Source organism: Callithrix jacchus, chromosome 1 (assembly GCF_049354715.1).
Source record: "Callithrix jacchus isolate 240 chromosome 1, calJac240_pri, whole genome shotgun sequence".
NCBI lineage: Eukaryota > Metazoa > Chordata > Mammalia > Primates > Cebidae > Callithrix > Callithrix jacchus.
This window is the reverse complement of record NC_133502.1, coordinates 166,212,329-166,228,386: the sequence shown is the minus strand read 5'-3', so window position 1 is coordinate 166,228,386 and position 16,058 is coordinate 166,212,329. Positions and strand designations below refer to the sequence as shown.

General features: G+C 38.9%; 1 long non-coding RNA gene across 2 annotated transcripts in view; it reads right to left on the bottom strand.

Annotated features, from left to right (window-relative positions):
* Positions 1-3,116: 3,116 nt before the first annotated feature.
* The window catches only part of LOC103794720 (uncharacterized), a 94,519-nt gene continuing 81,577 nt past the window's right edge, over positions 3,117-16,058 (bottom strand). For both annotated transcript variants that reach the window (XR_013527196.1, XR_008472961.2), the window contains one exon: positions 3,117-5,108. This is a non-coding gene — a long non-coding RNA (uncharacterized LOC103794720). The remainder of the gene's footprint in view (positions 5,109-16,058) is intronic.

Below are 16,058 nucleotides of genomic sequence, written 5' to 3'. Positions count from 1 at the left end.
GGATTAGAGGTGTGAGCCACTATGCTCGGCCCTCTGCCATTTACTTTTATACCTACCCCAACAAGGGAGTTGCTTTCTTTAACCCCTGTGTCCTTCTTGTTCCACTAGCACTTTCCCAGTGATGAACTCTAAAGGTTCTCAAACATAGTCACTGCTCTGTGTAGAGGTGCAAGAGGAACCTGAGGAGAGATGCGTTTTTGCCATACATTGAACCTCAGGTGAAATTTGAAGTGAGAGTTTTCAGCGGCCCTGTTTTCATAAAACAGCTGACCCTAGCAAGGGGCGGTAGGTTTGAATTTCACTGTTAGCTTCTTTATTGCTAGATTAGGTTGAAAAAAAAAAAAAAAGAAACAAAACATTCAAATGCATTTGGCAGGTGGTCTTATAACTCCTGCATGGGTGCTCAGGATTTCAGTGTTAAGCTTGGAATGATTCAGAATTCAAGGAAAGGAATATCGTGAAGTATAGAGTCCATGAGCTTTGGTGTTAAAATCTGGAATCTGCTTACGTGTGGATAAAATAGCTTCTACAGGACTCATTTTTCTTACCTTTAATTTTTAAAAATAAAATGATATCTAAATCTTAAGATTTCTGTTAAGTTTAAATGAAATAATGCAGAGTGTTTAGAGTATGTGCTATTCTGTCGGTTTAGGTGGCTGTTCGCGTTCAGGAAAACGTGTCCGTTGATAGACTTAGGAGTTTTTGTGTGAGTTAGATTGCTATCCTAAAATGGGAATTGTGCTGTTCGTCCATATATTAATGCATCCTCTGTCCCTAAAATAAGTGGCATACCAGGCCGTAAACAAGATGTTATGTTCCAACGTCCAAAATGTTAGACTAGAAGGTCAAATCTTTTCTGATATTTGACAGATTTTGCCATCCCAGAATCCATTTGTTTCTGAGGAAAAGTTACAGAAGATTTCTAACATCAAAGAACTTGAAGGCTGTTCTGCTAAATAAATGATTCGGAGCAGCTGTATAGGATGTGCTCAGGAAGTTGTGCTTGCTCTAATCTAGTTCTCTTTGACCCAGTCTAGTTTCAAGTATAGGGGAGGGAGAGAAAAAAGCAGTATAATAAGGCTTGGTCCATCGTTTTCAGATAAGGGACCCAAGGCCCAACTCAACCCATTCCCTCTTTGGTTGTGTTGAAAGTGCTATTTCATTGCTGTATTTTGTATCAGATGACTATTTTAATTTTGATTTTATATACCTGCTATATTTCATTATATTTTAGACATTTCTTATGGTTTTAATGCATCTTTGCGTCTGTTTTTTTCCTAAAAAAGACATACTGATTTTGTAGTTATATCATATGGTTCCATTAATTGAAATGGTAGCAGATCTTTATCAGCTGTTTCTTACATCTGTTCCCTCTTACTCATGGTGGATCATTTTCTTTTATGTTTTTTGCTTTGGGGTAGTAATCTCATCTTCCTGTGCAGCCTGAGGTGAGGGTATATCTCTCCAGAGAGTAACTGTGTTGGAATTTTCCAGGTGCCCAAAGGGGACCACAGACCTGGGATCATTTGTATGTTAATAGAAAAGCTTATGGCTTCACAAACCATAAAGAAAATTTAAATTCAAACCTGACTCCCAAAAGTGAAACAGGATTATGATTTTAATTTCACAGATTCTTGGAGGATTTTTTTCCACTCAGAGACTAGAGAGAGTTGGATATGTTTTCTTGAATTCATTCTATGCTGATAGCTAGTTTTATATACTCCCTTCCTTCCATGAGAAAGTACCACTTTAATGGATTTTACAACCAATTTTCAGGTAGACCTCTGGTGAGCCCAAGGTCACATCTTCTGTTTCTGAATGTGTGTTCAACACCCTAGTCCCTAGTTTAGGAGCCACCCTTACCCCAGCAGCAGTATTAGCTCATGCACTTCTACTCTCATTTATAGTTCTATTTTTACTCATAGCACGAGGGGATTTTTCTTTTGTTATGACTAGTTGGGCTATGCATGTAGAAGTTTGCACCATTTTGTTGACAATGTCTAAGTGTTTATTGCAAGAGGGTGCTATGATCTAAATGTTTGCATTCTCCTAAAATGTATATATTGAAACACTGTTATTAGTCAGGGTTCTCTAGAGGGACAGAACTAATAGAATATATATGTATATATAATTCTCTCTCTCTCTCTCTATATATATATATCTAGAGAGAGAGAGAGAGAGAGAGAGAGAGAGAGAGAGAGAGAGAGATGGGAATTTATTAACTCACAGAATCACAAGGTCCCACAATAGTTTATTAGCAGGCTTAGGAGCAAGGAAAACTAGCCTGAGTTCCAAAACTGAAGAACTTGGAGCCTGATGTTTGAGGGCAGGAAGCATCCAGCATGGGAGAAAGACGTAGGCTGGGAGGCTAGGACAGTGTCTTTTTTCACATTTTCTGCCTGCTTATATTCTAGCTGAGTGGGCAGCTGATTAGATTGTGCCCACCTAGATTAAGAGTGAGTCTGCCTTTCCCAGCCCACTGACTCAGATGTTAATCTCCTTTGGCAATACTCTCATGGACACACCCACTATCAATACTTTGTATCTTTCAATCAAATCAAGTTGACACTAAGTATTAACCATCACAAAATCCTAATCCTCAAAGTGATGATATTTGGAGGAGGGGCCTTTGGGAGAGGATTGGGTTATAAAGGTGGAGCCCTCATTAATGAAATTAGTGCCCTTATAAAAAAGACTCGAGAGAGCTTCCTCATTCCTTCTACCATGTGAAGACACAGCAGGAAGGCACCATCCATGAACCAGAGAGCAGGTGCTCACCAGACACCAAATATGTTGGCACCTTGATCTTGGACTTCCAGTCTCCAAAACTATCAGAAATAAATATTTATTGTTTATAAGCCACCCAATCTAGGGTATTTTATTAAGGGAGCTTGAATATACTAAGACAAAAGGGTCTTGAGTTTTTGTTGTCAACCTTATTGCCTTAACTCAGAGTCAAGTAGTGTTGTTTCAACCTAAAGTCCTTCAGTGAATTCTGGGGACTTAGCAGCACTAAAAAAGATATCCAATATGCCAGCTCTCAGACCTTCCCCTGCTCTCAGGGGCACTTCTTTGCTTTTGTGTGTTTTATATACTGAACTTTTGAATGACAATTAGTTACACATAATGGTTTACTCTTTCAAAATAAAGTTTTAAAATTCTGCATCAAGATGTGGTGTGACAAACACAAATCTCATTGAACAATGACATGAGCAATTAACAAATTTCAAACTGCCATAATTATTTTACAAATAAACTTGGCATCTCTTTGAGTACCTGGAACAGAAATTACCTCCCAACTTGAGATGCGGTTAAGACAATCACACTTCCCAAGGGAGTAAGCCACTCTAGGAAGAAGTTGAACAAGACTGGAGCCCTGTTAACACTTGTGAACTAGGACAAGTTTCTCCATTAATGTTGGCAGCGGTGGGGACCTCATATCTGGAGTCAATAATGCATTACACTACTTAAGCTGGAGAAAGAGTTCATCGACTATGTTTTTTTAAAGGCTCTCGTCAAGGGACTTTACCCAGGGAGGCAAAAACTCCTTGAGTCCCAGAGAGGCTCTAAATAAGGTAGAATATTGGCTGTGAGAACACTGTCCTAGAAAAAGCATAGGAAGGGGAACAGAACAAACACAGGGAACTGAAGAAACTTTGTAAAATAAAAGAAGATAAAAGTAGAAAGAGGGAGCATATGGCTCCAGAAGAGGGGACAAAAGCACACACTAATATGGGCATCGTCTTTGACATCAAATGTGAGAGGCTATTAATACACACATATTAGAGTCTAAGACATGCTAGTATCAGAAAAAAAAAAAAAAAGTCTAATGCAACTAACCTCCAGGTATAAATACTTATCATGTCTGACAAAATCTGACTAATCCCAGCCCTGCCTACCTCCAGCCAAACTCCCTCCCAATGGCTGGTTATTCTGGATTGGCTGTCTCTCTGTCCTGGGAGCAAGCCAAGCTCCTTCTGACACTGAGCATTGCACATGCTATCACTTCTACCAGTGGCACCTCTCCACTGGGATTTCTGGTCTTACTTTAAATGCTGCCTGTCCAGGGATACTATCCTTGCTCTCCACACACCTGCACTCAAAGCCAAATGTGGTTCTCCCTTGACCCATTTTCTTAGAATTTTAGGATTGCTGTTTTAACGCACTTATCAAAACTGTAATGGTATAATTATGCCTGTCATTTTAAAAAACATATTTTTTCCTTACTAGAGTATATATTTCATGAAGTCAGAAATAGTTTGTTCTCCATGTCCAAGGTAGTTCCTGACACTCAATAAATATTTCTTGGGAGAATAAATAAACAGATTAAAAAACAGAAAAACAGGTTTTTAAGAAAGTTAAATACAATCAGTCTTGTAGTCTTGTACTTTACTGAGTCAACTGTTGATTTCCCAAAGATCATCAGAAAAGTCTATTGATCAAGAAAAGCTCAGCTTATTAGATTTACTGGAGACAGTCTTAGTAGTGTCTCAAAATAGAAATAGATATGGTTTTGGGGTCTTGGGTGACTGGATTTAAGGAGAGTCTTACAAGATAGAAACTATTTGGGATTGAACAGAGATTATGCCATGATAGCTTTGGATTGATGGTCACAGTGCAGAGGGTCTTGAAGTAATTCTGGATGAGTCAAGTGTTATTCATGAGAAGTAAGCTGTTTAGTTTGTTCCCAGACTTATCTTCCAGAAGCAGGTATTTCCTAGAGCAAGAGCTAAATTATTTCTGTTTATTCTCAGCATTGCTTAGCAAAGAAAGAGGTAGAATCCATCATCCTAGACTTGTTTAGCTCAGAGAGAGGGAAATACGCCTGTTTCCAGTGTTGTCAAACACAGGGACAGAGAATTATTGTGTGTTCTTAGTCCACCTTTGAGTTGTACTGCAGCCTGAGCTTGGGAGTAGGTTATAATTGTCTTGAGATGTGATCAGTCCAGACCTCCGGTGCTGTTTGACTGTTGCGTCACCTTGTAGAGTGTCTGGTGGTAATCTTTTTGATACTGAAACGTATCAGATTATCTTATTTTTTCTTGCTGAAAGTTTGTGTCCTCTCATTTGATGGGACAGTGGCTTCATTTGTGCACAGTGACACAACTCTGAAAAGAGAGATTATAGTTAGATGGTGCAGTCCACTTTTAAACCAGAAACAATGAGATCTGAATTAAACTAGGACACAGGTCCCATCCCTATTTGAAAGTGCCCACAAGAAACTACATGTGGGGGATTTTGATAAAAGTCTAATTTCAGCTTATTTGCTCCAGCAAATCCCACCTCCAACATAAGATGATAAATACCCCAAAATCTTTTCTTTACATTGCCCAGTTATTCATATTTAGATTCAATCCTGTAAGCCTTGAGGGTTACCCCTACATGAAATACCCAGGGGAAGAAGTTGGAGAAAAGGGCAATTTGTTTTTTCATAACCTACTATGTGCTGCCATAGCAACCCCGTTAGTTCTGACAATAAAAATTGAGGCATAGAAAAGGGAACCACTTTTCTAGAAATGGGGAAAGTAATAAATATTGAACAACGGGGAAAGTAATAAATATTGAACAATTAATATAATCTGAGTCCCTCCAACTCCAAAGACTGTGTAAACCCCACTGTGCCATAAAATCTCCCTTTGAGGAATAACACCACAAGCCATTATCAGTAAACTCTGGGTATTTTTTTCTAATAATATAGTTATATCACTCTTGCTTGATATTTAAACAATTTATCTTTTGAAGGATAAATGGGGGCTTGGATTCTTCTTGGAAGCAATGGGAAGCCACCGAGGGGCTGAGATGGCACTCGCAGAATCAGTTTTGCTCTTATTGTAGCCACAAGTGGGATGATAGCAAACAAAACTGGAGTCAAAGACATCTCTAATTATACCCATAGAGGGTTAAAAACAAACTTTTTCTCCTTAGAGAGAAGGGTATCGGCACAGATTCATTGTCAGATGGGATGAGCCGTTGTTTCCCAACTTTAAGAAGGATGCATAATTTAGGCCAAGATAATCACCAGTGATGCATACAACAGAGATTAATTTGAAAATTTAATATCAAAAGATTGGAGGACTTGCTTATGAAGCCACAGCTTCTAAATTATAGTGAGGCATTGGTTGGTAACAAGTGCTCAGGAGCATCAATGTGCAGAAGAATATTAAAAGATACCACATGTCCTCTAATTAAAATCACAGCAAAATGGAGTAATGATTGCAGATATATTAGCAAAGGGTAGGAGGAGGATTGGAAAGCAGTGCCAGGAAGGCAACAGGGGTTGGAAACCGTGGCCTCCGTGGGGATAGGCCTTTTCCAAATTGCAGCCAAATCCCTGGAAATTAGCAAGAGCTAGAGGGAAAGCTAATGCGAGTTGCTGGCATTATAGGAAATAAAAACACTTCTCTATCACACATGATTTGGACAAAGGTTTGGTCTGTTCAGAGCAAAGTGACAACTGGGAGTAATTAAAAACTGAGCCTGAGTTTGCAAGTGACTCACACACAGTAATGGCAATGAGATGGTCACATGTACTTGATGCTTTAGGAATGTTAGGTTGGTTGATCGTAATGTCTTCTATTTTTTTTTGTTTGCTTTGTGATTTTTTTTTTGTTGTTGTTGTTCGTTTTTCATAGGGGAGGTTGGGGGAAAAAAACCAGCAAAAATGGGAAAAGCTTCCATTCATTACTAAAAAGGCAATATTGGGGCAAATCAAGAGGACTGGCAGACTTTTCACATTTATATCAATCCCTTTATGAAGCAGGAATAAAAAGCTGTGTTATTAGAATGTGCCCAGAATTTTAGAGGCATGCATTTGTAAGGCAGGGGAATGTATCTGGTATGACGTCAGAGAGTAAGGCAGAGTCGTTTTTTGTTGTTGTTGGGTGGGTTGAGGGGGAGGTAGTGGTTGTGTTTTGTATTAGTTTGTTTGTTTTGATTGTTTCTCTACAAATTCATGAAACCTCATGGAAATTAGAATGAATAATGGCCAATGAGGTAATATTAAGGCATGTGAGAATAATCATACCTCTCTTCATCAACCCACCCCTATTTAATCCTCCTAACTGAATGCTACTCTTCTATAGCTTGTACTTATCAGGGCCTAGCCAAATAATGCAATGGAGCCCAGAACAAGGTCATACATTGTTAGCAGGGTATATCATGTATGTTACACATATACTGTCACTTCCCCGTTTGATGATCACTGCAGATATTAACAATCCGTTACAGCATTTTTTCCTACTGACTCCAAATACATCCTAAGGATCCTTTTCAACAGAGAGTCCCAAAAATTGCTATCAGTATTCAGAGGTGACATGCAAGATGCCAACCTCTGCTAGGGAAACTCTGGAAGTTTAAGAGATTTCTGAATACTTCTCATCAACAGGAAAGGAAGACAGAAAGGTGTAGCAGTCAGAGTCTGGAGCTTCTATTTCCTCTTCTACTCACTACCCTTGTAATTTTGGACACGTGATAGTACTTCTTTGATTGTTAATTGTGTCACCTATAAAACTGAAGTAATATGTACTGGTAATAGTTCTGAAAGTAATACAACAACAAAATGCAGTAATTGAATAATATGTCGAGTCATGTGATGATAGGAAAGAGAGCTGTTATTAGTGTTAAACTGGTAATCACTAATTCTCAGTTGCTTGCCTCTTTTCTCAGTGGCAGCAGAGCTGCTAGTAGAAGTTCTTCAGTTATCCACAAACTACTTCAGTTATCCTCAAACTTGAATGGCCATCAGAATCACCTGGATGCACTTGTTAAAATACAAATTGCTGCCTGGGCACAATGGCTCATGCCTGTAATTCCAGCACTTTGGGAAGCTGAGGCGGGCAGATCACCTGAGGTCAGGAGTTCTAGAGCAGCCTGATCAACATGAAGGAATCCAATCTCTACTAAAAATACAAAATTAGCTGGACATGATGACACATGCCTATAATTCCAGCTACTCAGGAGGCTGAGGCAGGACAATCACTTCAATCCAGGAGGTTGAGGTTGCAGTGAGCCAAGATAACACAATTGCACTCCAGCCTGGACAACAAGAACAAAATTCCATCTCAGAAAAAAAACCCACGCAGATTGCTAGGCCCCACCCTCAGAAGAACTAATGTGGAGCCCAAGAATTTGCAGTTCTAATAAGAATTCCCTTTTGCAAGCATCCCCTGCAATGCCCATGGTTGCACTTTCAGGGACATTACTGTAGGAACCTCTGCATCATCTAAATTCTACATTACAAGGTTTAGCTCATTTTCCATATCTTTTAGGAAGCATCTGCAATAAACCTAACACCAGTTCTCATTTCTCAGAACTAGTATACCACTGACAGTTTTCTACCATTCCTGGGAGGCTTAGCAGGCTTATGTTTTTTAGGAACCTTTTTATTTGTACTTGTCTTGCCTTCCCAGAGAGACTGGGAAGTTCCTCGAGGCTTCAGCTTTATGAATTTTTGTCTCTTTTTCTCTCACTAGTGACATGGATCCAAGCACTCATCTGTTTTATTGCTCTCAAAGTATTTTCCTCAACATATCTCCTGGATAATTCTGAAGATCCCCTAGACTGTGGCCTAAAGGGTCCAGAGAACAGCCCCCAACCATCGTTTTTTAACCCCTGCCACTCCTATCACCACACTGCTGCCATTTGAGAGGTTATTCTTCCACTGGACATAGCTGCCCTTTGCTGGTGATTACCTTCTGCTACCATAGCTCTGGTCCCCCAACTGCCAGTCTCCTTTACCTCGAGACTCCCATAATTAGGTCTGACCCCTTGAAAATGTTCTTTAGTGGCAGAGAGGAGGCTATTCTGATGTAAATGATTTCTCTAAAGAGAAAAAATATATAAAAATAAGTAACTGCAAAGGTTAATTCATAATTAAAGCCTCGGCCCAGACTATAATCTTGGCTATCTGACTGGCCCCCGGGGAGTTTCCACCTGGCCAGGTCCTGCCACTCACAAGAAGTAATCCTATCTTCTTTGTAGGTTGAACTCCTAGATCCAGGGAATGAAAGACCATCCCCCCTCACTATAGTCCCAGTCACCCCAAGTCCTGGTTTTCCAGCCGCTGTCTCTTGTCAGGACTCTTCGAAAGTGGAAATATTCCATTCCTGCAGGGAAAGCCTTGCCTCTACCCAAAAAGAATGATTTCGCTCCACAACCCTGGTGATAAAGTCACCAGGACATCAATGCAGTTCTGAAATACCTATTATTGATTCTTACAAACTACCTCATATGCCTCATTAATACGGATACAATTATGATGCATCAATGAAAACTCAAAAAAATTTGAAAAATCTTTAAATGTTTATTATTTAAAATATCAATTTTTAAAACAAAATTTTTAGAACATTTATTATTTAAAATATCAATGGCCATTCCTTTCTCCATCTCTCTTTACCTAGATTAAAAAAAAAAAAAACCTTGGTGTTTACTTTTACCCAGAGTCATGTTGTTACATGCATTGAATTGCATTGAGAATGTATTAACAAATAAATGTGTATACATAAATGCTTATTAATTTGATCTATTAGTATTCACTTATAGGCCACTGTGTGTTGGGAAACAGATTTAAATAGTCGAAACAGAACTGCAGACTCTCCAGTCTTTCCTCTGCTCCTAATGTTCTTCCTGTTTACATGTAGCCAACTACTGTATCAAGGTGGTTCTGTAGTAGAGGAAAGTCCTTGAGCCCATTTGGTAACATAATGGGCCAGCCCTTTACTAATTCTACTCCCCTACTGAATAGTTCTCTGCTTTTCGTCTGCCAATGTTGTTACCCAGGCAGCCGCAGGTCCTTGCTTGGAAGGCCCTGCCTTGAGCAAAGATTGCTGGTTGAGCCAGAGCAGTGTGCCCCCTTTGCTTATTTGTTAAGATGAGCCTGTCCATCTGTCTGCATGCCACAGACCCTGGGTGGCAAAAAGCAATAAAAGCAACACACTCTTTGACAGCCCTCTCGGCATAATGCCGGCTTGAACAGAGGTTATTATCTTGTAATGTCACTGTTATTTCCAACAGCCCCCAGTGGATCTGCTGACTGGGCTAGACAAAAGGGGAGATGCTGTTAACACAGCCCTACACTTCCTAGGGGCAGCATTGTGCTGGGCTATCAGAGTGGCTTTTACTGCCTATCGATTGGAGTATTGACTGCAATTAAAGGCCCCCTCTCCCATTGAAGTTGCCATTGGTATATTTATTTAATAAATCCCAGCTTGGTCCCTGACCACTGCAGGGCTGACCTAGCTTCTGTGCTTCTTGATACACTGGGGAGACAAACGGGATAAAAATGTGAAGATGTCCTCTAGCCCCAGGCTTGCCACTAAATTGCTATGTGACCTTGAATGAATCACTTCTCTCTGGGCCTCAAGTCCCTCCTTATATTCCAGGTCTGACCCAAGAGCAGTCAACAATTCTGTGATTCTTATTTCAAGACGTCTGGCTCCCGTGGGTTGTGGCATGAACTGGTTGAGAAAGCCCCCAAAATAGCAGCCAAGTAACTGCAATGTATATTCTAATAGCAGCAGCTGTAGTAACAGAGCCACCGCCCTCGCTGGGCTTCCTCTTTAGGGGTGATATGCCAGAATGAGAAACAAAATTACTGTGTCTGTTCAGCAAATTCCTCCTGACAAAATCTTTAAGCGTTGACAAGAGTAATACACTGAAAATTAGTTTAGAAGTGTTTCAAGTTTCAAAAATCAATCAAAATCAAATTAGGTTCTGAAGATGCTGTCTGTTGAGTTTTAGGAAAAAATAAAGATTCGCTTCAGCAACTCAGGGAAGTGGCTTTGACCCTGAAAGAGGTGACTCTTTCACACAAAGTGATTGTTCTTCTTTACATCTTCCTTTAAGGCCTTTGCCAAGGACTTGCCCAACTATGTCCTTGTTCTATTCTCTCAACCATTTGTAAATAACTTACCAGCTGACCTACATTTTAATCCCATTTCTCTCTCTTCTGTCTCCCAACCCCTGAGCCCCATCCATAGTTAAATGAAGAAAAAAAACTAAAAAGTAAAACTTAGTCTTAATTCCAAGGATGGTTAAAAAAAAAAAAAGGCCTGGAAGTGGTGGGGAAAGGGAATTAATAGCCTGTGGCCTTTCTTAACTTGGTCTATTTGGCAAGTGCAAAAGAGCTATATTCCACATGTAGGCATGCATGCCTCTGTGGGGTTAAATGATGAACAGGAACTTCAGCTTTGGCTTCATTCTTTATTCTCATATGTAACTTAAAAATCAGGGTCTTTTGTAGCCTCAGAGGAAAATAGTAATCACTTTGACATTTATGCTTAAATGACAGTGGCTCATTGCTTCCTTCATACAATGACTTACCCCACGCACCCTACTTGCCCTCTGTTCTTAGTGGTTTTGGGGAGTTCTCAGAAAGTTTACCACATGTTAACAAACCAGGCTGGCAGCCACAGTCACCACAAAGAGGCCCTTGTGTCTTTTTCTCTTCTGTTTTTCAATGTCTATTATCTATGAAACTGTCATAGCTGGCATACCTCCTGAAAGCTACCATTGCCTGGGCCAAGGATGTCATTACTCGATGTTTCCAAAGTCTTTTATCCTCTGAGTAGAACTGGGAGAGTGGCCTCCCCCTACTCTGTGCAATATGGATCTCCAAGCATTTCTGTTTGATCTAGAATCTCTTTGTTCACAAATATTTTGTTAAAACAATGCATTTAGTTTCCAGCAAAACTCCTCTAACCATCAGGACTCCAAAGACTACTATACCAAAGACAAGGGATTTGACAGGATGTGTATTTGTATGTAGGATGTGTCTATGTGTCTATGTGAGTGTGCATGTGTACATGGGTATTGGCTGTGTGTGGGTTGAGTGATTAGAAGTGATACTCTGCCTTGCTATGTCCGCTTCATTCTAATCTAAGCTCAAAGCTTAACTTTGGATATATTAACATGGGTTATTAATAACCAATATAAATGGTTGGCAGTGGAGTTTGCTTTGTCTCATAATAAAGCTCTTTCAGCTAGTCACTTGGGAAAAGAGAACAGTCTGCTCCAGATAATAAACTTCTCCAATATTGAGGAAAAAAAAGGGAAAGAGAGAGAGAGAGAGAGGGAGAGAGAGAGAGAGAGAGAGAGAGAGAGAGAGAGAGAGAGAGAGAGAGAGGTGGGGGGAGAGAGAAATGTAAAGAAAAGAAATGCTGTTTATTTGGAAATGATAGATTTCCAAGTTTCAAAGTCTCAACAATCTTAGGACTCGTAGAACAAAGTTTCAGATGTTGCCTTCACTATATGTGAGATTTCCATCATGGCCTCTTCATGACGAAATCAGTAGTTTCTAACCTGTTCATTTAGAGCTTTATGCTCTGCCTATTCTCTATCCTACCTCAGAGGCATATACCTACACACAAATGTACCTGCACACAGACAGAGAGTTGCATTGTCAGATCTATGGACCCATAATTTCAAATCATCCTGTCTCCCTCTCCTCTGCATAGTTGATATTTCTGAAGGTTCCATTGATGTTTTAAATTAGTAACAACTTCCCTTAGACCCACATAATGGGTCTCACTTTTGGTATTTATGGTGGGACTTGCTTTTGGTCTTTATCTCAATTGCTTTTCATTCCACACATATGTGGAATTACATGAGATGTAGCTTCTCTACTACACCAAAGACATTTTCCCTTTATCTTTCCAAGCCTACAGCAGTTACTTCAGATACATGTGGAGAACTTATCTATCGGCATCTTCCCCCTCTACATAGCTAGCTCTATTTTTTGACAAATATCTTGAGAACCAAATGACCCCTGATTTGTCCTAATGCGCTTTCTTCCTTCGGCAAAATCTGGGGTTACTGTACTGCTTGATGCTAGCTCTCCACCAGTGACTTCGTGGCTTAGAACCTCTGGAAGACACAAAAATTTGCTCATATTCTATCCCAGCAGGCTAGAAAAGAACTTGGCACACAATGTATACTTGATCAATGTTCCTTGATTAACTAATGTAATTAAGGAAAGAAAGAAGGAAGGAACAAAGAAAGAAAGGGAAGAAAAGTGAATGACAAATTTAGTCTGTATTTTCTGGCAATAATAATCATAATAGTATCATGTTAAACAAAAGCCTGCCCTATTAAAACACAATTTTGTCTGCTTAATAAGTACCACATGGGCATTTGGGAAATTTAAATATACAGACAAAATTAAAAGTTGCAATTAATTCACTGTCCAAGTAAAACTACTGTTAAAATGTTTCTGTGTTTTCTTAACCAAATACCACATGTTCTCGCACATAGGCAGGTGTTGAACAATGAGAACGCATGAACACACGGAGGAGGGCATCACACACTGACAAAGGGAGGTGGGGAGGTTGGGGAGGGATAACATGGAGAGAAATACCAGATATAGGTGACAGGGGGATGGAGGCAGCAAACCACCTTGCCATGTATGTACCTATGCAACAATCCTGTGTGATCCGCACATGCACCCCAGAACCTAAAGTACAATAAGCAAACAAAAGAAATTAATTTAAAAAGTGTTTTTGTGTTTTTCTTTTTCTTTTAAATTCTTTAGGTTCTTGGATACATGTGCAGATCGTGCAGGTTTGTTACATAGGTATACATGTGCCATGGTGGTTTGTTGCATCCATCCCCCCATCATTTACATTAGGTATTTCCCCTAATGTTACCCCAAACCCTGTTATCCTTCCCTTAGTTCCCCCACCCCCCAACAGGCCACGGTATGTGATGTTCCCCTCCCGGTGTCCATGTGTTCTCATTGTTCAACTTCCACTTATGAGTGAGAATATGCGGTGTTTGGTTTTCTGTTCTTGTGTCAGTTTGCTGAGAATAATTTCCAGCTTCATCCGTGTCCCTGCAAAGAACATGAACTCATCCTTTTTATGGCTGCATAGTATTCCATAGTATATATGTGCCATATTTTATTTATACAATCTATTATTGATGGGCATTTGGGTTGGTTCCAAGTTTTTGCTATTCTAAACAGTGCCACAATAAACAGATGTGTGCATGTGACTATATAATTGAATGTTTTATAATCCTTTGGGTATATACCCAGTAATGGGATTGCTGAGTCAAATGGTATTTTAGTTTTAGATCCTTAAGGAATTGCTACACTGTCTTCCACAATGGTTGAACTAATTTACACTCCTGCCAACAGTGTAAAAGCACTCCTATTTCTCCACATCCTCTTCAGCATCTGTTGTCTCCTAATTTTTTAATGATTGCCATTCTAACTGTTGTGAGATGATATCTCAATTTGGTTTTGATTTGCATTTCTTTACTGACTAGTGATGATAAGCTTTTTTTCATATATTTGTTGGCTACATAAATGTCTTCTTTTGAAAAATGTCTGTTCATATCTTTCACCCACTTTTTGATGGAGTTGTTTGTTTTCATCTTATAAATTTGTTTAAGTTCTTTGTAGATTCTGGTTATTAGCCCCTTGTCAGATGGGTAGATTGCAAACATATTTTCCCATTCTGTTGGTTGCTGGTTCACTCTAATGATAGTTTCTTTTGCTGTGCAGAAGCTCTTAAGTTTAATTAGATCCCGTTTGTCTATTTTGGCTTTTGTTGCCATTGATTTTGGTGTTTCAGTCATGAAGTCCTTGCCTGTGCCTGTGTCCTGAACGGTATTGCCTAGGTTTTTTTCTAGGGTTTCTATGGTGTCAGGTCTTATGTTTAATTCTTTAATTCATCTCGAGTTGTGTTTTCATATGTCCATTTTACTCTAAGTATCAGCAACATATTTTTCTTAACAAAATTCTTATTAGTACATTTTGCTTTATAACCTCCCTTATTTTTCTACACTTATACTATAAGAGGTTTTTGTTATCTAACATGCTTTGAAGTTTTCTTGTAAAACATGGTTTTTAATGCATAGTATTCTATCTTAATATGCTCAGATTAATTTATAAAACTATATTGAACTAATTTCTTATTCTTTGATATTTTGTTTTTTTCACTTAAGTTATAGGCAAAGATGTTATTATTTATACATTTCTGTGCATCTATGATCGTTTTTAAATAAAATATTAGGTCAAAGGTTCTAAAGGGTAGACAGATGTCATGCAGGCAAGTGCCAGTGTTAGACATTCTCACTTTTGGGTACTCTTTGAATGCAATGAAAAAATGAACAAGACTTCAATTATAATTGCCTTTTATAAATCAATTACTTAAAAGTTATATAAATAGAATAAGCTCACAATTTCCCTGCACTTTAAAAGCTGGGAACAATTTTGATTCCTCCATCACCTTTCCTGACCTACAATGAATCATTAAGTCCCGACTGTTTCACTTTCATAGTGAGTTTCCCAAACATTCCTTCTTCTCCAACCCATCTGGCACTGTTACAGTCCAGGTCCCCTGTTTACTTTCCTGAGTTGTCAAAATTGTGCTTTGTTTAGGTATTTTGCCTCTTAACTTTCTTTTTACTGTAACATTTCCCAAAGTGTTTTCTATGAGACACTGGTCCTATGAGATACATGATGAAAGAAGTCCCATGACAAAATTATGCAATCTTACTTAATCTCTTCCCTCTTGGGGATATACCAAGCATATCAGTTTGCTAGATTTTCTAAAAAGTCCTACAGTTAAACAATCAAAACAAACAAAAACAATAAGAACATTCTTATTTAGCTTGCTTGAACAAAAATATACTAAATCCTAACTCACTCATTATTTCAACAAATAGTTGTTTGTATGATTACCATGGGTGATGGCCGGTGTGTGAGTGTGTGAGTGTAGAGGTATGTGTTGTGTGTGACATCTTTTAACCATCAGTTGAACCTGTGCCTTAAGCATACAGTTTAGGTGATACTTTTATGTTGCATTTCACACAGCTGATCAAATAATTTTTAAAAGAATAGATATAATTATATATTTTCAAAAACTCTCCAGTAGACACTCCAAATTACTACAATGGCATTCAAGATCCCTTAGAGTTTGCCTTAATCATAATTTTCATTTTATGTCCCACTGTGCCCCTGCATCATTAGAAAATCAAAATGTATCAAAGTTCTCTCTCCTCTCCAAATGTGAAATAGTTTCTCAGCTTTTTATGCCTGATTTTTGCTATTTCTTCTG